Source organism: Mustela lutreola, chromosome X, assembly GCF_030435805.1.
Source record: "Mustela lutreola isolate mMusLut2 chromosome X, mMusLut2.pri, whole genome shotgun sequence".
Lineage (NCBI taxonomy): Eukaryota > Metazoa > Chordata > Mammalia > Carnivora > Mustelidae > Mustela > Mustela lutreola.
Window position 1 is genome coordinate 34,338,763 of NC_081308.1, and position 26,163 is coordinate 34,364,925.

General features: G+C 43.1%; 2 long non-coding RNA genes across 3 annotated transcripts in view; one reads left to right on the forward strand and one right to left on the reverse strand.

Moving 5' to 3' along the window:
- Nucleotides 1-10,701: 10,701 nt before the first annotated feature.
- Nucleotides 10,702-18,727, reverse strand: LOC131821361 (uncharacterized). Its single transcript, XR_009349889.1, has 2 exons — nucleotides 18,614-18,727; nucleotides 10,702-10,923 (listed from the first exon to the last, which is right to left on the reverse strand). It is a non-coding gene; the product is annotated as an uncharacterized LOC131821361 (long non-coding RNA).
- Nucleotides 18,001-26,163, forward strand: part of LOC131821362 (uncharacterized) — a 34,082-nt gene continuing 25,919 nt past the window's right edge. Inside the window, exons 1-4 of one of the 2 annotated variants that reach the window (XR_009349891.1) lie at nucleotides 18,001-18,216; nucleotides 18,303-18,367; nucleotides 20,078-20,203; nucleotides 20,832-20,929. This is a non-coding gene — a long non-coding RNA (uncharacterized LOC131821362). Of the gene's footprint in view, nucleotides 18,217-18,302; nucleotides 18,368-20,077; nucleotides 20,204-20,831; nucleotides 20,930-26,163 lie in introns of those variants that run through there. The other variant, XR_009349890.1, reaches the window with a different exon arrangement.

The following is a 26,163-nucleotide window of genomic DNA, read 5'->3' on the forward strand; positions in this document are numbered from 1 at the left end:
CGGAGCCTAGTTTAAAAAAAAAAAAAGATTAAATACATACAATTTTCTATCCCATCTTCACTCAACATTAAATTTTTAACCTCTCATTAAAATTTAATTTGCACGCATAATGTTCTCTGGTACAGAGACACTGTTTAAGTGCTATGGAGTCAAAGAGATCCCAGTTCTTGCCCTGATTCCTTCAGCATCCAGTTCTGTCTATGGGCAAATGACCTCAGTTTCACCATTTGTAAAATGGGGGTAATAGTAGCTACTCCATGTGGTTTCTGAAACGATTAAATAGGGTCATATCCGTGAAGCCCCGACACAGTCTGTAGATAGCAAATGTGAAATATTGGTTAGCTAGTCCCAAATCATTGCTTGATAGTGGGAATGGAGTCTGTGTTCCTTATTTTTGTTCTTTATCATGTTGCCGTGTTTGCCTCTGTCCAAAATTATTTCCTCCAGGTCAATTCCAAGCCGTGTAATAAAGGGCAGAAACATTTTAAAGGCTTGATTTGAATGCTTTTCTAGACCAGTTGTATCTATTTGCACCCACACTGATGTTGCCTCACACCGGTCATTTGGCTCCACCCTTCCGTAACTGTGTTAATGTAATAGGCAAATAACGATATCTCATTTAAATACAAATTTTGCTGGTTGCCTAGTGACATTTACTATCTCTCAGACATTTGTCTTCTTTTGTGAATTGTTGGCCCATCAATCAATACACATTATCACGTGCCACTTTTGTGCCAGACACTGCCAGATGTATCACAGGAACACACTTGTGTCAAGACAGACATGATCCCAGCTCTGATAGCACACAGCCTTTGCTGAAGGTGCTCCTTGTGGCGGGCGTGGGACTACGTGCTTGTCTTGGGGATAATGTGAAGCACTCTGGGTTTCCTGGTTAATAATTAGCCCCCTTTGGCTAATCCAAAGTCTGTTTTGCCACTTCCTTATTTTGGCCACATTCTTCAGCACGGAGGATGCGGCGTTTATATATTCTGGATAGGCACACTGCTATGGTGTGAATGTAAATTTCGTACACATACGTGAAACAGACATGATGGGGGATGTTCTCATTACAAAAGGTATAGGGAAGAGATGTATGGTGATGGGTTAATAATATTTGGCTGGCCAGAAGAAGCTGGAGAATCTGTAAACCACAGAAACTGAACTAAACAGTGTTAGAATGTGTAAAGCTGGTACACTTCATCAATTTAAGGTGGTATTCTTCGAATCATCAGGTTGAAGAGCCTGTCCTACATTTGGCAACTCAATGGAGGCAGCTTGTGATAGCCACCCACCTACCCGTGCACCCATTGTCTGGTTGTGTTCTAGATTAGAAAATCAGCTTTGGTTTGACAACTGTACGGTGGCAAATTTCTCGCCTTTGGAGGTGAACTGCAACAGTCCAATGGTAGGTACAGGTGAGAAAGTTTCCCATTATTTCCAACGATAGGAGTAGGAGTCCCCAGCATCTTACAACACTTTCAGGGAGCTGTCATTCCCGGGGGTGTTTATATCCCCTTCTGGAGTACTGTCACCTTTTGCCTTAGCTGGGCCTTATTTATTGCCCTCCATTTATGGTCATTCTGCCAACTCGTACTTTCATTGCAATTGACAGCATTGGGAGAATTCTCACATATGTTATCACAGTGATTCTGGGAGGTGTCAGAAGCTGGGTCCCCAAATATCACCAACACATAATAAGACAAAGCTGAGCTTCTGGCTTTGGCTCTGTCTCAGAGGGATGAGGGTAAGGTCAGAGTTCACTGAGAACCGGAAGTTTGGTTTAAGGCACGTCTTTCAATGCAGGGGGCTCGGTTAAGATTGGGTGAGAATCACCATACACATCCAGGATTGGTGAAAACAGCAAGATGGGGATTTTAAGATGAGGGATTCAAAGAATGTCAGGGTGCAAATTGTCTATTGATGCTTTCCATGGGGGAGTCGATGGTTCTGCTGGCAGAACAATGCAGTCATCTGCTTGGGCAGGGCAGTCCTGGAAAAGTAAAGTAATACTAATGGAGATAGTGGACTAGCAAAGTCATGTTCGCATAGCCAGTAGAGTGTGGTTTGGGTTCTCAGGGTCCATGCTGAATGTAGGGTAGGCTGTTTTGGTTCTCAGAGGAAACATATTCACAAATCCATTTTATAGGTAAGGACACGTGAGGCTCAGGAAGACCGAGTGGCTTTCCCCGGGTCACATATCTAATTAGTTCCGGAGCGAGAACTGGCCCTGTGCTTTTTTCCCATTTTGCCCATTAAGCACTGTCCCTCAAGCTGTTCATCTTGCCCTTTGTCTCAAGTCTCTCTGGGCATCGATCAGTTGCTATAGCAAAAGGAAGTTTCAAATTGATTTTAGGGTTTAAGCCATGCAGTCTTACTTGAACGAATGATAAAATGCTTTGCTGAGAATAGGTGCGTCCGATGAGTCTAAATGCACTCTGCTCACCATGTTTCAAAGATAATTCTCGGGTAAAGAATAGGGAACTGTGTCCTTACTAGAAGTTTGATGTGATGTATTAATCATGAACATGCCAGTGGCAGCTGCGGCAATCGTAGGCAGGAGGCAAAAGTCTTGTATTATTTTCTCGTGGGGATGTCTTCAAGAGGGAGCGAAGGAAGGAGAGAAACATTGACAGTGGATCTTATTCTCTCTCTCTCTCTCTCATTCTCTATGTACACGTGAGTCCCTTCAGTTGATTTCGCCTCCCTGCCACCTCTGTCCTCCCAACCCCCACCCTACCTCACCTCCGGTGGTGTAGTTCACCTGCTTCTGTGCATATATCCCATGAAGGTAAAATGTCCTGAAAGCAAAATGGCTACAGACAGAAGTACAGTGCTGAGGGGAAGCTTACTAGTGGAAATCCAAGTCCTGGCGGGGTAAATGAGATAGATTATCTTTTTGTACATCCAGCAGAAGGGAAGCTTCAGATCAAATCACTTCCAGATTAGATCCCCAGGGCTAAAAGCATTCAATGGGGCACTCAAAAACATTTGTTTGAAAGAACAAATGTGCCAACAAGTGGCCACTTACGACCATTTTGCTTCTGAGCAAAATTCACGATGCAATTCAAGATGACATTTTCTTCTTCGAACTCCAGTCCTGGCCATGTTAGGGAGGATTTATTCTAATGTCAGTGGGGTGTGAATCAGGTCACAGGTAGGCATAGACGGCTAGGATTTGGTGGTATCTTTCCCTACTGCTGCTGCTGCCGCCAGGTCCTTATCTAGGTGTGGGTAGAGATGGGATGAGGGAAACAGATGCTCAGAGGAGAGGCCTGGTGAATGAACCCCAGAAGAAATACTTCAGTCAAGGCTGGGGAGACATGCATAAAGAGGTGGGTGACACTGGGGAAGCAGAGTTAGTGTGGTTGGAAACCGAATGGATTTTTTTTTAAAGATTTTATTTATTTATTTGACAGACAGAGATCACAAGTAGGCAGAGAGGCAGGCAGAGAGATGGGGAAGCAGGCTCCCTGCTGAGCAGAGAGCCCCATGTGGGGCTCGATTCCAGGACCTTGAGATCACGACCTGAGCCAAAGGCGGAGACTTAACCCACTGAGCCACCCAGGTGCCCCCCAAATGGATTTTTGACAGGTTAGTTGGTTCTAAGGTTTTCTGTGAATCATGCTCTCATGTTATTTTCCATGAAATCATATCAAATAAATCCCTGAAATTCCAGAGGCTTTCCAACAGCAGATCAGATCTGGACTGGGGACTTTGACTCTTGGGGGAGTGTGTTCTTAACTATGGTAGAGCATCTTGAACCATTTTCGGTAATTTTTACAACTCAGACCAGGGTGGCCGCTAGACAAATTTCTCACTATGGGAAAAAAATTCTAACCCTTCAGGCCATAGGAAGGTCAGTGATAAGCACAGTACAACTGAAGCTTCTTGTTCTAAATACTCATCTAAAGATACTTGTAGCAGGGGTGCCTCGGTGGCTCAGAGGGTTAAGCATCTGCCTTCCGCTCAGGTCATGATCCCAGGGTCCTGGGATTGAGCCCCGCATCAGGCTCTCTGCTCAGCGCGGAGCCTGCTTCTTCCTCTCTCTCTGCCTGCCTCTCTGCCTACTAGTGATCTCTGTCAAATAAATAAATAAATAATCTTTAAAAAAAAAGATGCTTGTAGAAATATTGTAAATTTCATTAAAAGTTATTCGCTCCTCAAGTGATCTAACAAATATTTTAAAATATCACAAATAGGATGTTATCTATTTTGATAAATATGCTTTGATATCCTTACCTGTATATACATGTAGTGAAGACCATTGCTCTTCATATCTGCTACATGGAGGAACGATTTTCTGGTAGAGTATAAATTCTATTTATCTGTTCAATTAATTATTTATTAATTTAAGGGCACATCACTCAGAGTGTTAGTAAGTGAAAGTATCTGTCGAGTCTAGTTAATTTGAATAGTTATGGGGCACCAAATTAAATATGAAATGCAAATATACACAAAATACGAACACATGAACAAACAGATAAAATTGCTAATTGCTCTGCCTTTTAAAAAAAGCTTCTGTGTGGCAAGCGTATGGAAGAAAAGATTGCTCCTAGCTCTATCATTTCTTTGTTTCAGGCTTGATGCAAGCAAATTAGGGATATAATCTGTCACGTATACACAGGAAAAGTTGAATTTTGGGATGATGAGCATTTTTTTTTTAAGCTGTCTTTCTGGTATCGTATTTGTATGTAATTAAAAAGCAAAAACTCTTTTCATTTCCTTTCTAAAAACAGAGTCCCAAGAAGGACAGAATAATAGAATGGCCAGTAGAATAGCATGATTTAAACCACTGTTTGGTGGCCATGATGTCTGCTTGGGCAACGTAGAAAGGACAAGGCTAAATGAGTCTTTGGTTGGGGTGTTTCAAGGTAACTTAAACGTGAATAAAAATTAGATCAACTTAGAATGAAGTTTTCAGAATGTGGGTTCCAGACCCTTAATTGTGGACTTTTTTTTTTTTTCACTTTTATCAGACGTTTGAATGTTAGATGGTGACACGAATTAGGAAACAAAAGCAAGAAGATTAAAACTGACAGAGACGAATGTAATTTCTTTTTGTTTAAAGATTTTATTTATTTATTTGACAGACAGAGATCACAAGTAGGCAGAGAGGCAGGCAGAGAGAGAGGAGGAAGCAGGCTCCCTGCTGAGCAGAGAGCCCCATGTGGGGCTCGATCCCAGGACCCTGAGACCATGACCTGAGCTGAAGGCAGAGGCTTTAACCCACTGAGCCACCCAGGCGCCCCTAAATTTCTCATTAAGGGTTTATACTTTAGATACGTGGGTATAAGATGGGGGAGGTCTCAGAAGTTCTTATGAAAATGACCACGGAGATTTAATTGGCCCCAAGTTTAATACAAGTCAGTAGGCCTAGGAAGCTATTCAAAAGCTATGATTCCTTTGACTGTGTAAGTTAATGAAGGAGCAAGAGCTTGTTTTCCTTCCTCCCTTCAATCTACATCTAGGGAGGAGGAGTATTGTTTGGATTCATCAGATTCTGGGACATGATTGTGCCATATTTCCAGTGGGCACAGTCACTGTGTGTTAACAGGTCAGTGCGAGGGTGTGGCCTTCTTGCTGCTCTCCTTGAAACACTGCTAGAGTCAAAGGGTCAAGGTTAGCCCCTCTGGGAGACTCTCTTCCTCTCTTCTTGTTCTCTGCCATCCATATGGCAGAAGTGATAAGCTGACACAGGGCCTCCTGCCTTGGAGCATAGCCAACCAACTAACTCACTTTTCTTTTTTCTTTATATAGGGCTGGGGCAAGCTTGGGTGCAGGTGAAACATTAATAGGCTTCACTCACAACCTGCTTTGGGCTGAAGGTGTTTAGACTCGGAAACCTAGAATAAGGTTACATGCCACATGGCTGTGTGGCCCAGCCTAAACAGGGCACTCAACCCTCCATATTTTAGTTGGTCACCAAATTTGAAAACAAAAAAAGTCTTTTGACCCTGTGTACTTATGCTCTCACCTACTTTACCTTCACTCTCTGTCACTTGGATTATTTTAAGTCATGACCTATGTTTTCATTCCTGCCACAATGCTTGCAGCATAGTTTGTGACTATGGAAAAGAAAGCTTTTGTGTTTACCTTCAAACATTTAATGGAACAGTATGTTTGAGAGATAATACATTTATTCTGGGTTGCTCCAGATGTCAGGGAGGCAAATATTTGTTAATATAAAATAGAACTTAAAACAGAAGGATCCCAGCTATGGGCTAAACTATTTCACAACACTTGGAGCTCTTCATTGTGGGGACTCTTCAGGGAGAAGCAGGATCGGCATCAGCGTGGTGTGCTGTGGAAAGCGTTTAATTTTACAGGTCTGTGTCAAATCCAAAGTATGAATAACATTTGTTCTGACAGGTAGAATTAGAGATCGGTGTAATCTTCTTACTGCTTTTCTGTTTTTTAAAAAATTTTCCAAAATAGAGAGGTATTATTTTATAATCAGAAAAAAAGTATTATGAGTATTAAAAATAACATTTGCTTTTTTTTTCAAATAGGAGCATAACCTTTTTTTATTTTTTTTTTAATTTTTTATTTTTTATAAACATTATGGGTATCAAAGAGACATTGTTGTTGTGGGATATATGTCACTTGTTAGTGTTCTTGGTTTGGCTGCATACAGCAGAAAATAAAGAATTAACAGTGGCTTAAGCTAGAAATCTGGTTCTATCTCTCTCTCTCTTTTTTTAAGATTTATTTTGTTTATTTATTTTAGAGAGAGCGGGACAGGGGAAGAGGGAAGAGGCAGTGGGAGAGGGAGAGAGAGTCCCAAGCCGATGCCCAGCTGAGCATGGAGTCTGACCCCAGACTTGATCACGTAACCCTGAGATCACAACCCGGGCTGACATCAAGAATAGGACTCTTAACCTACTGAGCCATCCAGGTGCCCATAGTTCTCCGTCCTTTTTTTTTTTTTTTTAAATTTAAGTAAGATTTTTAGTTTAATTCCAGTATAGTTAACATACAGTGTTATATTAGTTTCACGTGTACAATAGAGTGATCCAACAATTTGATATGTCACTCAGTGCTCATCATGATAAGTGTACTCCTTAATCCTCAACACCTTGTTCTCCTTTATGTAAAAGTAGTTATGATGTAGGTAGCCAGACGTGGTATGGTGGTTTCACTGTGTCAGGTACCAGCACCCCTCTCTCTTGTTCAGGATTGTGTGGCTTCAATTCCCGAGGTCACCTCACTGCCCAAACTAGCTGTAGAATATCGGCATTATATCATGTTCCAAACAGCAGGAAAGAGGAAGGAGAAGTAAATAGGCCTGCCTCCTTCATTTTAAAGATCATCCCAGAAATACCATACAACCCTTATATATAAAATTGTATTAGCAAGAACTTGGCCATAAGGCCATACCTAGCTGCAAGGAATTCTGGGGAAGAAAAATCAGGCTTTGTTTCTAAAGAAGAAGGGAATGGATATTGGAAAGCTAATAGCTGTCTCTGTTACACCCAAGGATTAAGGGCAATCATTTTAAAAAATGCCACTGGCTCCAGCTTTTTTGCTAATTGTTTCAGGAACTTTCTATTGGCCTCCATTTATTTACAGCAGTCAACAATTATAATAGCATCTTGGATTTGTCTATCATCTATCTATCAATGTATCTATATTTTAAATGTCTATACTGCCCAGAGCAATCTACAGATTTTTAAAAAAAGATTTTATGTATTTATTTATTTAGAGAGAGAAAGAGAGAAAGGGCAGAGGCCAAGGGAGAGAGAATCTCAAGCAGACTCCCACTGAGCTTGGAGCCAAGCCCAGGACTCCATCCTATGACCCTGAGATCATGACCTGAGCCGAAATCGGGTCAGACGCTTAACGAGCTGAGCCAACCAGGAGCCCCAGATCTTTCCAATTCTTAAAAGTTCTGTGGGAGCATTAGCTTTTTTAGGGCAAAAACTCATGGATTAAAGTAAGATTTTTTTTCTTAGTTTAAGAATATGCTACCTACTAAAAATTGCATCAATTGAGTGAACAACAACACAGGGATGGGTGAGAATGGAAAACCTATTAGAACAGATATTGCCTGCTTTTTTTTTTTTTTTTTTTTTTTTTTTTGAGAAGAGAAGTCTTTCCTAGCATTGCATTCTATTTTATGCAGTACATTTGCTAAGAGAATTCAAAAGAACAGATCGGGCCCATTGTCCTTCATTCCAACAGTATTGAAGGCCCAATTTCATCTTTTGAGGCTCGTAAGGAGCATACTACATAAAAAGGAATGGACTGCTTGCTATTCAGCCATAGCTGGAATAGCAATACCAATCATTATACTGTTATCTATTTGAAAAATGTGGATTTTACTTGGAGATGGTATTTATTGAAGCTTGCAAGAAATCCATTTTCTGTCTACCTGGCAAGAGCAATTTGAAATGGAAAATTCAAGCTCAGAGATCAGTTGAAATTTGACCTTCTCTATATCGCCTGGATTTTGCTATGATGATGTATGCAGGGGTGGGGGTTAGGGGTGTCCATTGGCTTCCAATCCTATGCTGGGTTCGTCTCCTGCGGTACAATAGGGCAATCTAAGAGAAACCTTCTCCAGCTGTATTAAAATGGGGGCGGGCGTGGGATGCTGGGCTGATGCACTTAAAATGCACTTTGAAGCATCATGGAAATTTTGCAAAAGACTTTTATGTAGCAATAATTCTATTGATGGAGTCAATGAGAGTTTTGTCTGTGTAAGAACTGCAGGATAGGACCCCAAGTCACATGCTTTCAAAATTATTCTCCCTTTGTTGGATATCATAAAGGATATTTTCCCATGAAAACAAGATCTTTTGTTTCTTATGAATTCATTCTAATTTTGAAGCCGGCTGACAGGGTTACTGCGTGTTCTTCTCGCGCTGGCAGGTGGCCCGAGGGAGCTGGTGGAATGGGCTCAATCCTTTATTAAGGCTTTTCCTGGTCGTAATGTCATTCACTTCTCATCTAAAACCATAGTCCTTGATGTTCACTTCCAAAGGAGATAACAGTGAGGTCATGGATATGATCTGTTCCTCTTTGGATTTTAAAGGCAGCAGGCAAGAAATCTCTGCCTTTCTGGTTTTCCTACCTTTTTGCAAATACATATGGCTAGCAAAACAAAAACGAAAACAAAACAAAACAAAAAACAAAATAGCAACAACAACGACAAAAAAGCAATGCATACAAAATACGGACAGGTAGTGAAAGTTTAGACAAGTCAGAGCATCCATTTTCAAAGGCACTTACTAAGTTGCACGGGCTAAGGTCTGTGCAGAAAAGAAAACAGATACAGTTCCCTCATCCTGAGGACTCACGCTTGATCCAGCCTGTGTGCTGTGGGAAAACATTTAACCACAGTTTGGCAAACATTTATGTAAACGATCCTCAGATCAGCGCTAACTACTGAGGATTCAAAGACAGGGAGGGAGGGCCTAGACTGGACCCTCAAGGAAGCCCTGCAGGAAATGCTGTGTAAGTTGTGGCAGGACTAGAGCCCAGAGATGAATCTGAAAGTGCTGTAGGAACTCAGAGGAAAGGAAATTCAACATATGCTCAAGAAACTGTCATCAAAAGTTGACAAGAGAGTAAGCTGATATAGGAAAGATATATTTTTAAATTTCCGATGTAACCCATTGTGGAAAGCCTTTGCACTGAATCCTTTAGTAAACCTGATGTTGCAGGGAGACACAAGAGGGGGGAGGCAGTGCTGTGTTACAAGATGGGGGTCCAGCACTCGGACCCCTCCAACTAGTACTAGTAATTCCATGGACTGGGCCTGTGTACATGTGCACACGCGACTTTCGACCACCAAGCTTCCGGAGATCTCCGCGGAACAAAGGAAGGTGAGATGAGGGAGCCTCAGCCATTCATCGTGTATCTTTGATCTTCACGACATCAATTGTACCTTTTGTGTGCTCACTTCTTACCAGGCACGAATTATCGAGTTATCGTTTCCATCAATCTTGGAATGCACGCTGGCCTTTGATGTCCAGAATAGCTTATCTGTGGTGGCTTTTAGGGGACAGGGTGGGACAATATATGATTGGAGGCGCAGATGTCTTGGGAATGTCATACATGGACAATACACAGTGTCCTTTTTGGAGCAAGAAAAGAGGACTTTGCAAGTGGGTAGGCTATGGTTGAGTTGGTTGGTTAATTTGTTGGTTGGAAAAGAAGAGATTGTGTCCCTTTCTGGTGGAGACAAGGAAGGAAACCCTGGTTAACAGGGATGAGTGGAGGAAGGGAAAGGAAATGTCCTTGGCCTAAGCATAAGGGTCAGGTAGAGCATAGAGTGAAAGGTGGCAGGAGCCTTTGGGCAGTCGTTGAGCCTGGTTTGGCTGCAGGCTTCTCAAAGACAGGAGTGCAGCACTGAGAAGGGAGGTAGAGGGTGCCAAGCTGAGACCAGATGCAATGATGTGGCGACCATCGTCTTGAACCAGAAATGGGGACACATGGTCTGATGGGAGACTGTATCCAAAGAGGAAAATAAATGAAACAGGCAGGGGGTGTTGGGTGGTGAAGTCAGTTAAGCCTCTGACTCTTGATTTCAGCTCAGGGTGGTGAGATGCAGACCCCCGTTGGGCTGTGTGCTCAGCGAGGAGCCTGCTTGGGATTGTCCCTCCCCCTGGAGTCCCTGCCCCCCAGCACTTGTGCACTCTCTCTCTCTCCAATAAATAAATAAATCTTAAAAAAAAAAAAAAAGAAAGAAGCAGGTGGCCTGGGCAGGACATATGATTTTAGTAATGATGATAATGAAATAACCAGAGAGGACTATATTAAAAATCAGGCTTCTAGTGAAGTCTGGATTGCAGAGAGAGAAAAATACTGCTTTATATCCATCAAGCGGCATCTCCATGAGATGTTCAAGGTCTTCGGAATGCGTGAGCTGCTTGTCATACGGCTTCATCAGACTTCAGAAGGCCTTGGTCACATACTAACCTAAAAATACACAAAAGCCAAATTGAGTCATTGGTATGGGGAAAAGAAGGTTTTCTTTTCCACGTGTTGTTTTGAAGAGGGTGTTAATGAACTCAAATGGGTCTCACACAGCCGCTCAGTATAAGGGGCTTTTACCTGAAGGTCAGCTCCAAGAAGAATTTTTAAGAAATTTTTTCCCTATTCCCGTTCTATGCCTCTTCCTGAACCTCACTCTAAACATTTTTAAGAAAAGGTCTTAGAAAAATAGAAAATAAAGGGGCCAGGGATGGGGGAAGGGGAAGCCTGCTAGAATGTTCTTTGTTGAACAGCTGCAGGCACTGTGAGTCAAGGCCACAGGGAGAGAGCTCTTGCTTGCTCAAGTGTCTGAGGACTTCGGTCCAGACCACCGTTTCTTTGGAAATCTCCTTGACATAATGGTAATGTGTCTTCTTTCTATTAGGTGATATACAGTTGTACCTGATCCTTATTTCATAACTTGACAGAGGCAGGAGCTGGCAGATGTGTTTTCCTAATCCTAGACTGTTTGAATTCATGTCAACATAATGGACTAAAATGGCTCTTATAAAAAAACAGAATGCCACAGACTTAAGGCCAAAATTTCAAGGGACCAAATCTACCCTAATTCCTTATAATATCCCCACCGAGTGCAAAGCTGGACCCTCTATCACCTAGATGCCAAAGAGGCAAGGGACATGGGATGCCTGGGTGGCTTAGTCACGTAAGCCTCTGCCTTCAGCTCAGGTCATGATCTTGGGATCCTGGCATCGAGTCCCGAATTGGGCTCCCTGCTCAGTGGGCAGCCTGCTTCTCCCTCTGCCTGCCGCTCCCCCTGCTTGTGCTCTCTCTCCCTCCCCTCCCTCTCTCTCTGACAAATAAATAAATAAAACCTTTATAAAAAAAAAAAAAGAAGAAGCAAAAGACAGCAGAGCTTTTGTGCATCTAGGTGGTGGTTGTTACAGAACAGGCCCTTAGTGTTTGATCCACTGGATACGCCGTTCTCAGAAATCTTTGCAGACGCACGATCTTGCAAACCACTTGGTCGTTCAGCACTGCAGAAGATAATGCCGTAAGTATTTCATTGGCTTGTTGGTAGACCACCACAGAAGAGAGCCTCTAGCTGACCCACTCAGTGTTGTGCCCAAGCATACTCACCCTAGGCCACAAGAGCCAACTATGATATTTTTGGAAAGTGTCTTGAAATTGGCAATGTGGAGTGTATTGACGCCATAAAAATTAGCAAATGCCAAAAACCGGGGCTTTTTTTTTTCCCCTTTCCCCCAGACAGCTGGTTGTTAAATATTTACTAGCACACCACTGGCTTGACTCCATTCCTGGGAAGTACTAAACTAATTACAGGGCTAGAGAAATAGCATGGATGAATCTCACAGACATGATTCTGAGTGAAAGAAGCCAGACGCAGAAGATGACATATGGTATGATTCCACTTACGTGAAGTTCTAGAGCAAACTAATCTGTGGTGAAAACTCGCATGACTGAGTTACCTCTGGTGGAGGGGGGGGCATGAAGGAGCATGAAGAATTTTCTGAGTGATTAAAATATTCTGTATCTTAAGGTGGCTCTGGGTGGCCAGGTATATGCTGTTAATCAAGCACCCATCAAATTATATGATTAATATCTGTGCAGATCATTGTATGTCGGTTTTACCCCAAAGGGGGGAAAAATGACAAACAAATATTAAACCCTACTTAATAGGTTTGCTCTGTACAATTGTAAGGGCTCACCATTTTGAAACTATTTGTGTATTTTAGTTTTGAGTCAATGTGTAAATACATTGAGGATAATGAGAGTCAGTTTTCTCACTGTTGGAGGAAAAAAGATCCTCAGGTAGGGATCTCAGGATAGAATGAAGACTGTGATAAAAAGAATTTAACTGTATCACAAAAGTACGAACCCACCTCACAGAAGGGGGCAGGAGTGGAGGTCCCGACAATAAGTGACTTAAGAAATGATTGGATTCTCTAAGACGAAAGGCAATAGGAGCTGCACATAAGCACCAGCTTAACAGGAGCTGCACATAAGCACCACCCCCAGTGGGGGGCCAGATTGGCCATTCAGATCCTGGTACACAGGTGTACTGACGGGGAGCAATTTGGCACCCGGTGGTGCATGGTGGGAGCAAGGTTTCTCACTGTGGAGATGGGAACTTACAGGTAAGCAAGGGAATGGCCCACGTGGTAATGGATTAGAGTTGGAGACATAGATATGAATGCATGGTTAGCCTCAATATAGATACAGAAGTATCTGTAGATGTGTGTATATATTGAGGTTAGCATACAATTATATTTCTTTGTTCTGTCAACTGAGAAGGCCTGGAAGTGGTGATAGCCCAGTAGCAAAAAATACACCCCATGCCAAGATCTTGGTTCCTAAAACAATCCTTCAGTCAAAGAAAATGGCGCAGATGATTAACTCTGGGACTGGGGCAGATAAAATACGGGACAAGCCTGGAGGATCTTGTAGTGTCAAAGAGTAAAGAAACACAAAACAAACAAACAAACAAACAAAACTCCATTGCTACGAGTGTGTCCAAGAAGCTGTCTAAAAAGAGTTCCCAGTGGCTGAAGCTGAACAACTTTTTTTGAGCAACAAAAAGAGAGCAATACCAAAGCATAAAATAAATATCCGTGAGTCCACACTGATATAAGTAAGTTCTTGGGCAAGAAGAGACAAGTCTCCACTGTAGGAGAATTCCAACTATTTCCTGCAGACCCTTGAACCAAAGGATATGGTACATAATTCCCACACCTTAAGCGGGGGCTGCACACAGTCGTGTCCTTCCAAAGAGTGGAGTGAAGGAAAGGAGGAACAAGAGGAGATTTACAGTACAGATGATCAAGGTCAACATCAACAGCAAGAAGTCGTGCTGACAGTATACCTGTACCCTGGATACTTCACCTTTGTGGTCCTCCTCCCTGAAACCCATGCCCCCCAGTGTAATCATGAAAAAAACACCAGAAAGATTCCTTTTGAGGGACATTCTACAAAAACATGTGGCCAGTACTTTTCAAAATTGTCAAGGTCATTAGAAACCAGGAAAGCCAGAGTCACTGCCATGGAGGAGGAGCCTAAGAAGTCATGAGAACTACAAATGGCATGTGGTACCCTGGGTAGGATCTTGGGACAGAAGGGGGATCTTAGGTAAAAACCAAGGAAATAAAATAAAGCAGAGCTTCTGGTTAATAACAGTGGATCAATACTGGTTCATTAAGTGTAGCCACATATGCCTACCGCACTGACGCAAGATGTTAATAGGGGAATTGGTATGGGATATATGGAAATTCTGTGTACTCTCTGTGACTCAATAACCACAATTTTTTCTGTACAACCGAAATCTTTCTAAAAAAGAAAATCTCCTAAATAAAACAAAAGCCCTCAGCAACCGATGGCTGGCCATCCGTGGCTTGGGAGTGCAGAGGAGAGTATGGCCCAGATGTGCGGCTCGGAGCCACCGGGATGGTCCTAGCGTGCCCCTCTGCGACATTTTGAAAGTTCCCCTCTGTCCCAGTGGCCCTTTCTTTTCACACTACACTCCTTCCAATCTTGCCAGCAGAATGTGAGCTCTGATTAGAAACTGCAGTGGCCTCAGGGGGATGGGAAGTTGGAGCAGAGCCCCCAAACCAGCAGAGGCAAAACCTGGGGTGCCTCCTTCCATGAACTTTGCAGACCCAACGGGTGGGGCAGCCTGCCTGTGTGTGGATTATTCCAGTCTTATTCCAGGGAGACACAATGATGCGGCCATTCCCTGGGCTGTTCTCTTTGGGCTTTGTGCGGATCTAATTTGCATGAACCAAGAGGTTCTGTTTTGAGAGTTTCATTGCATTCTCCCCGAACGACGCAGTTGGGAAAGCTCGGCCAAAAAAAAGTGCTCCAACTACACAGCTGAGGGAAGCGCCTCCTCTCTGCAGCTCCTCTGCAGGCTTGCTGCTGTTGGTGGAACTGGAACATCTGAACATGAGCTAAAGGTGCTGATGTCTTAATTTCTGGAAGAATCCCAAATGAACAAGGCTTTGCACTGACTGCACAGGTAGCCAGGAGCATAGACTGCTCTGCTCATACCTGTCTGGTGTGCTTTGGTCAAGACTGCCTGAATGGGTGGTTCACTGACCTCAACCTGGTCATTACACTTCAAAGTAGTCACGTCCAGCCCAAGGTCAAGTCCATGCTCAGGGGTACCAGCCACAAATGGTCACTGACTAATACTATTTGAAAATGGCCTATGCTTCCTGATTTTTCCAGTTTCCCTCTTGAATTTTAAAATTGGTAGCCTGTTGTCTTACTACCAGAAGGAACGGTATGTGACAGCAATTAATATAGATTGATGGCTCCATCCGTTTTCCATATTAGCTTTGGGAGAAACACTATTGCACGATGTGTTGGGGCTCTATCAGACCAGCATAAAACCAGAGTAACTAACATGGAAACATAACCCGACCAAACAACATTAGAACATTCTGTCTTGCCCACAAAGGATTCCCTTCACCAACAGAACTGGAGAGAGGGGCGTTGGAAAAAAGTTTTTCTCTGACTTTTTGTCTAGCCCATCACTGTTAGCGGGTATCATCAGTAAAACTTCATTCCTAACTGACCGTGAGGCTCAGGGCTTTCATATACTCGTAAATACACCCAGAAGAGTTGATAAGAGATGCCTGGCTCTATACATATTGATCTACGATTGGGATTTACTGCTGCCTAGAAAGTTCTACCCAATTTCAGCTTCGGCACTGTACCCAGCAGAGGCAATAATAAATACCAGTGTGCCATTGGGGCTGTCACTTTGGAGAGTGGCATGAATGATGATAGAACACAAACACAAATTCCGGAAAGACTTGGATTGGCTTTCCTGTCAACGCTACTGAAATGCGAGATGGGAAACTATTGATAGAAAGCACCAAAAACTATTGATAGAAAGTCCCTGATAAAATGTTACATAACAATGACGGTGCTGTGCAGAAGGCCCGTTTCACCGTCTCTGGAAAAACAGGAATAAGTCCTCCGGAGAAGCCTGTTTTTAGAAAAGACTTTTGTGGGGCACCTGGGTGGCTCAGTGGGTTAAGCCTCTGCCTCCGGCTCAGGTCATGGTCTCAGAGTCCTGGGATGGAGCCCCATGTTGGGCTCTCTGCTCAGCAGGGAGCCTGCTTCCTCCTCTCTCTCTGGCTGCCTCTCTGTCTGGTGATCTCTCTCTCTCTCTCTCTCTGTCAAATAAATAAATTAAATCTAAAAAAAAAAAAAAAAAAAGAAAGAAAGAAAAAAGAAAAGACTTTTGTATTTTCCTTCCGAGGGAAATCAAAGCAGAGAGAGAATGGAAACGTGGTGAGCTGGAGAGACAGGTTAGGAACCCATCAAAAGTTGCAAAGTTATGTTTCAAAAAAATGCTCTGACCACTGTGCCTTCCTCCCTACTCAAGAGAAATGACTTCAGTTAGGCTTTGGGAAAGCAATTTGGGCTGTTTTTACTTGAGTACTTGTTTTCCCTGTGGTCTGATAAAGCCAGCGACACAGAACTGGCTTCAAGGAAACTATTGGGCGATGTAAGTGACAAAGTCAAAGGCAGTTGGAGATGTGGTACTGAAGCCCTCACTGTATTAAATTAGTTAATACATATACATAAAGGAGCAGTGTGTAGAACATAGTAAGTGCTCGATAAACAGTGGTTCTTGTAATAAATGCTGTCAATGTCCTGCCCCATGTTCCCTTGGCCAACCTCCGAGCTGGCTTGCCCCTGAGTTCCTGGGCACATCCCCAGGTTTCTGTCTTGAGTGCTGGCCTTCCTTGGTTTCTATGCCCCAGGGTTTTCAGTCACCCCTCCTACCCCCACTACCCAGAGCTCATTCACTTCTTGGCAGGAGAGCCCCAGGAAAAACCCTGAACCACTAAAAAATGGGGTTGGTGTTTAAGTACCCAGCTTCCTTGCCCTGAGGTGGAACGATTCTGAGGCCTGTTCTCCAACATTCCTCAGAGGGTCCTCAGCAGGCAGGATCGCACTCTAGCTGCCCACGACAGAAGCCCAGTCATGAAAGCCTCCTTTTCCTGTCTTCTCTCCTTTTCCCCACCCTCTCAGTTGTGCTTCCTGGGATCCCCTTTCCAAGCAAACTGCCTGAACCGTCCGTCCGTTCTCAGAGTCTAGTTTTTCCCAGCAGCCAGAACTAAGCAAAGTCTGGTTGGCCCTCCCCGCTGAGGAGCCTGGGAAGCAGAGCTGTGCAAGGTCGTGACATCAGATTTATTATTGGCGCCTCCACAATGATCTGGTCATGGGAGTCCAAATGGATGTATGTTGATTTGGGAAGTTATTGAAAATGGCCACAAATTACCGGAGAAGTAAGGAACAGGCTTTGGGGATAGGACTTGGAGCTAGAAACCAAAGAAAAAGGCCCATGTCTACTAAAATTTAAGAAATGTTGGCTACATTGTAACATGTTAGCAACTCCTTTGCTCCTGGGCCACAAACTTCGTAATTCCCATCATGTTCCAACATGGACAGCAAAAACACGTACAGTGGGTATCACAGTGGCCTGCAAAACTGCATTTGCTGCGTGGAAAAAAAAAATAAACAAGCAAAAAAAAAAAAAAAAGCCGTTCAAGGCTTTTAGTTCAGTATAAATTCATTCCTCTAAAGGAAAATGCCATCCTAAACATTTTTTACTTGCAAAACAATCTTCAAGCTATACAGCAATTTATTTCACATGACATTTACAGAAAATCAACAGAAGTAGCTTTTATAACGTGTGGATCCACAAATCACATCTCCTCACTACGGTTGTGCATCGCAATCTCTTGAGGTCTCCTTTGGTGCTGCCCCTGGCAGAGGGCCTTTAGAGATGATTGGTTCTGTTCACATAAGTATCCTTCCCTCAAAGGAAAATTTATATGATTCCCTACCCGGGCACCGCTGTTTTCTCCATTCCCAGGCCCACAAAGACAGTCATTGACAAGGATTGCTGCCTTGTGCCAACATTTCGTATGGTGCTTTATTTGAAACAAACAAACATTTGAAAAGGGAATTAAAAAAAAAAAAAAAGGCAAACTGAACAATTATAACAAAATCCAGTAAGATCTGGTGACAGCCTTAGTGCCCAGCCTTAGCATGTCATTATTCCAAGTGACGTTTCTTCCCTTCCCATTCACTCCTTTCAGTCCTTGGAGGGTGGCTGTCCTAAGGCCAGCTGAGCTCAGGGGTGGAGTGGGCTCTCACTCGGGGACGCGAGACCACAGTGTCTACTCTGCAGCCGTGATTATTGTTAGTTACCATTTAATGCTGGTCAACAGAAGACAGATGGTAAGCAATTACTTTCTGAAGACTTGTTCAGAAATAATCAGTATATTTAAAATTTTAATCTATTATGGATTCTTTTCCCTAATTAGGCCTAGATCCTCAATGAGAAGGATTTACAGTCTCTGAGCAAGGACACGAGAGCGACAAAACAAAGGTACATTAAAATATAAAACTGGGCAAGCTTTCAAATGAATAAGGTGGCATCAGAAGGCAGAGGAGGCGCTGTCCAGGGATGCAGGAGACCACAGGGTTTGGCTCTGATCTGCGTGGTTTGTGGACAATAACCCTCACATTGGGATAATGGTCAGGGAGAAAGTGAGCCCCCGTCTTAGTCTGCTCGGGCTGTTATAACAAAGTAGAGTGCACCAGGGGGATTAAACAGCAGAAATTTCTTTCTCACAGTTCTGGAGGCTGGGAAGTCCAAGGTCAAGGTGCTGGCCTGTTCTCATCCCACTGGGGGCCCGCTTCCTGGCTTGCCGATGGTTGTCTTGTTTCATTTTCATATGGTGGAGAAAGGGCTCTGGTCTCTTCCTCTTCCTCTAAGGGCACTGATGTCACCATGAAGGCTCCACCCCCACAGCTTCCTCTAGACCTAATGATCTCCCAAAGGCCCCACCTCCAAATACCATCGTGTTAGGGATTTGGGCTTCAACATGTGGACTGGGTGAGACACAAACATTCAGTCTTTAACACCCCCAAAGACAGATCTTTGTTGAGTGTTCATTAGCCGAAAGAAGACAGGGGTCTTGCCAGATTCCCTCCCCTCAGCTCACCTCTCTAGTGCTGTGAACAGCCTGGAGCACACAAAGCCACTCTGTGTGAGTGAACTCAACCTGCTTCCTATTCCTCTGGAAGAATGGCATGGAAATTTCCAAACTCGAGTTACAGGACCAAAAAAAAAGTGTTTATTGATAACCACAGTGGCCTTCTTAGGAGGGTGGGCCTCACTGAACCTGAACCAGAGCTGCTCTTGCAGCTTCTTGTTTTTCTTTTATTGTAGTAAAATTCACATAAAATCCTCCATTTTTTTTTTATAATTTTTTTATTTTTTATAAACATATATTTTTATCCCCAGGGGTACAGGAGGTCTGTGAATCACCAGGTTTACACACTTCACAGCACTCACCAAATCACATGCCCTCCCCAATGTCCATAATCCCAACCCCTTCTCCCAAACCCCCTCCCCTCGGCAACCCTCAGTTTGTTTTGCAGTCTAGTAAAATCTATGGACCCCTTCTTAGAACCATGCTGTTAAATGCCAGAAATAAAATACACTTGACCCTTAAACAATGTAGGGGTTGGGACACCGACTCCCCAGGCAGTTGAAAATCCATATACAACTTTTGACTCTCCAAAAACTTAACTACTAAGAGTCTACTGTTGTCCAGACACTCCTTTGATAGCATAAGCAATCGAGGAACACCTGTCTTGTATTTTATATGTATTATATATCTGAATTCTTACAAAAAAGTAAGCTAGAGAAGAGAAATGTTAGAAGAGAAAATACATTTCCAGTCCTGCACTTTATTTTGTTTAAAAAAAAAAAAAATCTGCGGATAAGTGGGCCCGTACAGTTCAAACCTGGGTTGTTCAAGGATTAACTCTACATAGACTCTCAAAGAAAGCCAATTTCTTTGGAATTTTGTCATTAAATGTTTGAGGACCAAATGTGCCAAACAGCAATATATGTTTTTCTTAATGAATGCATTGCTAGCAAGGGCTAGTTGGCAGAAGTAATAACTGGTAGAATTTTGCTTGTTGGCAATGGACTCAGGTACCTGATTCATAACAGATGCAAATGCTGAATGTTAGCTAGAAGGTTGTGAAAGTAAAGAAGTAACATTTTTCTGTCCGTGCTCACCAGCAGGGCAAAACTTGGAGGCCTTGGGCCCCCGGGGGAAGTTCTGGAGAGGACTTTGGACTTTAGCTGCACATGGAGCTTGAGTTGGCCTAGACCCCCAAGGAACAGAGGACGCCAGCTGAAATCCAGGTATGCAGAAGTACACTGAAGTCACTGCCGAGTGCAGCATTGGCATGGGTTGGAGGGCCTGAGTGAGTTCCTGTGGGGTAGTGGGCAAGCGCTTGAACTCTGGTTCTGCTACTGATCTTGGGCAAACACCTTCACCCCTGCAAGCAACAATCCGCTCCTACATTAAGTGAAGAAATCAGCTATCCGCAATTCATGTGGCTTGCATGAGGGCTCAGTGCAATAAGCTGTGTAAAATTTCTAGTGTGGTTTCTGATATGTGAACAATGTAACTATCATCATCATTATTATTGCTATTATTATATCAAGCTTCTCTTTATAAGAGAGGTCAGTCCTAGTTTTTTTTTTTTAATTTTAGTGAAAAATGAAGACAATTTTTGCATAAAGGTTTTAAATGCTCACAATAACATCTCTTCTAGTCCTTATTCATATCCGCTCCAACCATTTCACTTGACTTTCTCCTCTTTGCCATCCTTTGGGATGACACCAGATTAATTTTTTTTCAGAAGGATGAAAAATTTCTTGAGAAAGTATCCTCACTCTTTGCCCTCTACTTGCTACCACTGTAAACACACACACACACACACACACACACACACACACACACTCATTCCTCTCTTTTTTCCTGCAGTAAGAGAATCAAATCCAGGCCTCCTGCCTGGAACTACAGAACATTACCATCAGGCTGGTCCATTAAATATCATTTGAAAGTCAATTTTATCCCAGAGTGGTAAGTAGTATGCGTGCTTATGTCTTCATCTACCTTAATTAGGAAAAGCAATTTGCTGCACATTTCTTAAAAAAAGAAAAAAAAAAGCTGATCAAATTTGAGCTCCTGATAGATTGAAACACAGCGTATGTTGTGGTGGTGGTACAAAGATGTGAAACCACTTCCCACATCTAAATTATGGCTTGGTCTAAAAACAGTCCAGCCTTATGACTCGCATGTTTCCTAAGTAACTTGTACAATTGCCCGTAATTATGGAAATAGGGGCTGTCTCCTGAAAGGCAGCCCCTCCTCATTTTGTTTCTCGACCCAGAATAGAAAACTCCATTTTGAGTCTATCACTGGAGATGTTTCCGTCCCATCATATTTTCTGTGATTCTGTACCATTAACAATCTCAAGACCATTTTCGCACATCTCCTTTTGCCAAAATGGTTGGAGCGTCTGAGAAAGTACAGCTACGTTGAATGTAGGTGCCTGCTTTTCTAATTTCTTTTAACTAGGCCAGACCAATTTTAACTCCCATGGGTGCCTCTGAATTGAGTCCTCCTGAGACACTAGTGGGGTGCCAATGGCAACTGCGCTGGCCCTCAGATGCCCTGGGAGTGTCCGGTGGGCTGCAGAGGTAAGCCCTTTGGAAGTGGTTGTGTATGAGGGACTAAGGAGACTCTTGAGAGTCCCTAAGAGAAGGATGAGCCAGGCCTAAGGAGCTCCCAGTAAGAGAGCTCTGCACTTTAGAAGAAGGTGTGATAGTGAGTATCTGTCCTGTGGTCTGTGGCACTCAAAGCAGACTCCTGTGTACCTGTAAACTCAGGTCTGGGTCTTGGTAAGACATGAGCTGTCATTCTTTCTTACCACCACCCTCCCCCCTGCCCTATTATTCCATTTGCCATATAGCAGCCAGACAACTATTTTCAAATCATGTATCAGATCATGCCCTCCTCTGCTTGAAAACCTTCCATGGCTTTCCACCCTGCAGAGTGGTAAATAAAACTCTCCTGAGAGCCTACAGGATCCTACCCAAGCAGCTTCTGCCTGCTTCTCCCATCTCGTTTTGTAATTCTCTTCCCTTTGTTTATTTCAGCCACATGGCCTTCTTTCTCAACCTGAGCCAGGTCCAGTCTTACCCTACTGCCTTTATATCTACTGTTCCTCTGTCCTCAATACTGTTCCCTGGAAGACATCTTGTCATCCTCTCGCTCTCAATTTAATTCACCTCCTTAAATCATCCTTTTCTGACCTCCCCTGTCTAAAGTGGATACACTTCTCATGCCTCATAAAACTCTCTCACATCCCCCTTCCTATTTTATTCCTAGCCCTTATCCCAGGCTGACATGATCTTATTTGGTTGCTAGTTTATTGTCTCTTCCCTCTTAAGGACAGGGTTTGTCTTAGTTTGCTTCCCTTTCAAAGGCAAAGCCTGAGACAAGTGTTTGGTGCAGGTACTTTATTTTGGAAGACAGACATCTTCCAAATATTGTAGTAATAAAAAGGTTTAATATAGGAATCAGAACTTGCACAAATATAAGTAGATGTAAGGGAATGAAGATCAGAAAGACTGAGGCTACAAGGTCAAGGAAACACTGTTGATCTCAGCCTGGAGCAAAGCACTGTAATGGCTGGTTCTTAAAGGTTTTCTGGGGAATTGTATCATACCTGGCTCCTATAAATTCCTGTAAGTAATAGCCTTTTCTCATTTCTTCCTTTCCAATCTCACTTTGGTTTTTCTTATTGGCAAATTCTAACCTGTGCCCAGGCAGGTAAAATGGGTTGAAACCTATGTGGAACTGTTCACTGTAGCCATGGCTGGGATCAGCAATGAAGCTGAATGGATAAAAGGTACCTGACATTGGAAGTTCCCAGTCTTTTTATTTCTCTGTCCCAGACCCTGGAATATGCCTAGTACATCAAAGATACTCAATAATTGCTTCCTGAGTGACTGCTTTGCAAAAGGGCTATAAGGAAAAACTAACAGAGTTGTGATACTCAATTTGGGAGCCCAGCAGCACACAAACCACATTGTTATGGGATCTGACTAGTAGAGGATACTTCAAAAATCTGAGTGCATTTTCTATCGATTGGTCAGGACAGCTGGGCTCTGCCAGCATCTCAGGTTTTCAGGGTTTAACAGGGATGCTCAGTGGGAGGTAATAGAAAAACAATATGGCTCCCACTAAGGAGTAGTGGATAGACACTGAGATATCTGAGCAAAGCTGTCCAGGAGCACATGTGAGACACCCTGGCACCTCCTAGAACTACTATAGATAAGGGCAGGACTGAGTGAAACCTTTGCTATTATTTGCGATATAAATCCATTAGTACCACTGACTTGGCTGCGGGGAACTCACATAACAATATCTGTAAGAAAACGTGTCATGAACAAAGCACCCAAGGATGAGGCACATCGCTTAAACGTTCAGAAACTCCTAGAATAGGTTGGCTACCCATGGGATTCCATTAGCCAGTGAGAAATTGTACTGGCCAGGAGGAGGAAGGAGGATATGAATTTGTTTTAATAGTGTCATTCCTGTGTCTGTTGATAGTGTGGCCATGGAAGTCAGCGTGAGTCCATAGGCCTAGGGACTGGAGGAAATTAAGTGGTGGAGAGATGAATTAGAATTTAAATCAAACAAGCAAACCAAAGCACGGGTGGTGTACGGGGCAGTGCATTAAAAACCCCTATACCTCTACTCAGTCAGTATGAGCCTGCTGAGGTCTGGGGATTAGCTGATGAGATAGATGAGTGCTGGTCCATGAATTCAATAATGGAAATAGTTGCTGTCCCAGAAGGCAATAAGATAAGATTTTTTTTTTTTAATAAATATCTATGTAGCATATAGGTGGTCTAATTCTCAGCTTTTATTTGAGTCTTTCTGGGCATGAAGACTGGTCTTCATGGCTTTGAATAGGCTGCTTTTATGTTCATTCATTCAACCAATATTTATTGAGCTCTTACTACATGCTGAGCAATGAACTAAGCGCTAGGGATGTAAGCCAACAAAATGAAACGCATTACACATTTATCCAAAAGAAATGAAAGGGTACATCCACACAAAGAACAGTATGCAAATGATCACTGTGGCTTTATCCATAATGGAAAAAAATGACCCAAAGGTCCATCACAATTGGAGAACAGATCAACGAGGACTCCATATGAGGAGTGCTACTCAGCAATAAACTGGAACAAACTACTGATACATGCAACCATATGGGTGAATCTCAGGAGGTCTGATGCTAAGAGAAAGGAGGTGACCATGAAAGGCTACATCCTGTATGATGTCATTTACAGCATATCATCCCATCCTGGAAGAGGCATATTCTAGGCACAGAAAGCAGATCTGTGGCTACCAGCATCTGTAGGGTTCTGACTGCAAAGGGGCACAAAGAGAATTTGGGGGGTATTGGAATGTTTTATGTCTTCATTGTAGTGGTGGCTCTCTTATTGAATACATTTGTCAAATTCATTGAATTCTACCCTTGAAAAGGCTAGATATTATTAAATCGTACCTTTAAAAACTTGACTTTAAAAAACAACGAAAGCTCAGGGGTGCCTGGGTGGCCCAGTTGCTTAAGCATCTGTCTTTGGCTTAGGTCCTGATCTCAGGGTCCTGGGATCAAGCCCTGTGTTGGGCTCTTTGCTTGGTGGGGGGCCTGCTTCTCTCTCCCTGTGTCCCTGCCCCACTTGTGCTCTCTCTCTCTCTCTCTCTCTCAAATAAATAAATAAAAATTTGAAACATAGCAAAAGAAAACAAACAAACAAACAAAAAAAAAAACACAAAAGCCTCAGCTCATATCCTAGTGGGGCAGCAGATATTAATGAACACATTTAAAAGATGGTGCCTACAACATTTTCCGTCAGCCCTCCTCTGATTTCACCTGCTGCTCCAGGGGACAGTTCCCTGTAAACTCACATTCCTCCCATGTCACAGCCTCTCTTCTCAAATGTGCACTTCACGTTTTCTTTTCTTTTCTTTCTTTCTCTCTCTCTCTCTCTCCTTCTCTCTCTCTCTCTCTCTTTCTTTCTTTCTTTTTTTACTTTCTTCTTTTCTTCTCTGGAGTTTCTCCAATACCTTGGGATTGTTCAGCCCTCAAGCAAGTCCCCTGGCTGTGTGGGGGAGTTAACGATCAGGGGTAAACTCAGTGCTTTGGGCCAAAAGTTCTGGGAGGCACTCTGTGCACTTCTCAGGGGGTCCCAGTGAAACTGAACACAAATGACCCCAGCTCACAGTGGTCTGAGTGACAACCTTGATAAAGCACTTTTACATTGACCTTTCCTTCTCTTCCATGTCTTGCTGTCCCTGTCATCTCACTCCTACTTCATGCGATTGCTTCCCAAAACTACTTGTGCTGGAGCCCTTGTCTTAGGCTCTGCTTTTGAGGGAACCAAAGTAATAACAGCATATAATGTCAGATTATATGAAGCAAGATAAATCAAATAGAGGGATGAGGAGACAGGAATCCTATTGCAGATAAGGTTAAGAGAGAGTTCTATGATGTGGGGACCTCTGAGCAGACATCTGAACCCAACAAGGGAATGAGCCATATGACTATTTAGGGGAAGAGAATTTGGGCCTGGGGAAACAGTAAGCCTAAATATGGAATATTCTAGAAATGGCCAGGAGTTCACTGTAGCTGGAGCTAAGTGTACAAAAGATGAGGGCCTAGAGGTAGTAGGGAAGGCCATGTAGGATCATGTAGGCTGCATAGAGGACTGTGGGTTTCATTCTAAATGAGCTAAGAGACCACTGGAGGATTTTGAGCAGAGGAATGAAACGATCTGAATTATGTCTTTAAAAAGACAACTCTGGCTTTATGCTGAGATGAGACTGTAAGGGTCAATGGTGGAAATAGGGAGAACAATCAGGAGCCTTTTGCAGCCAGACAACTAAGAAAAATGATGGCAGATGGATTTCTTATGGTAGTGGTGATTTCTGTTGAGGAGTGGTTGGATTCTGGATATATTTTGCAGGTATAACTAACAGGATTTACAGATGGATTAAATGTATATATAAGATAAAGGGGAAGATGTGGGGTTGACACCAAGAATTTTGTCCTGAGCTATTTGAAGAATGATGTTACTTACCGCCTTGGGGAAGACCTCAGGGGGAGCAAGTTTGGGTGAGGGGAAGGGAGATTCTGGTTTAAGGTAGGTTAAGTCTGAGAAGCCTAATCAACATTCAAGTAGAGATGTTGAGAAAACAATGGGACATCCAAGCCTGGAGTTCCGGAAGTTGTCAA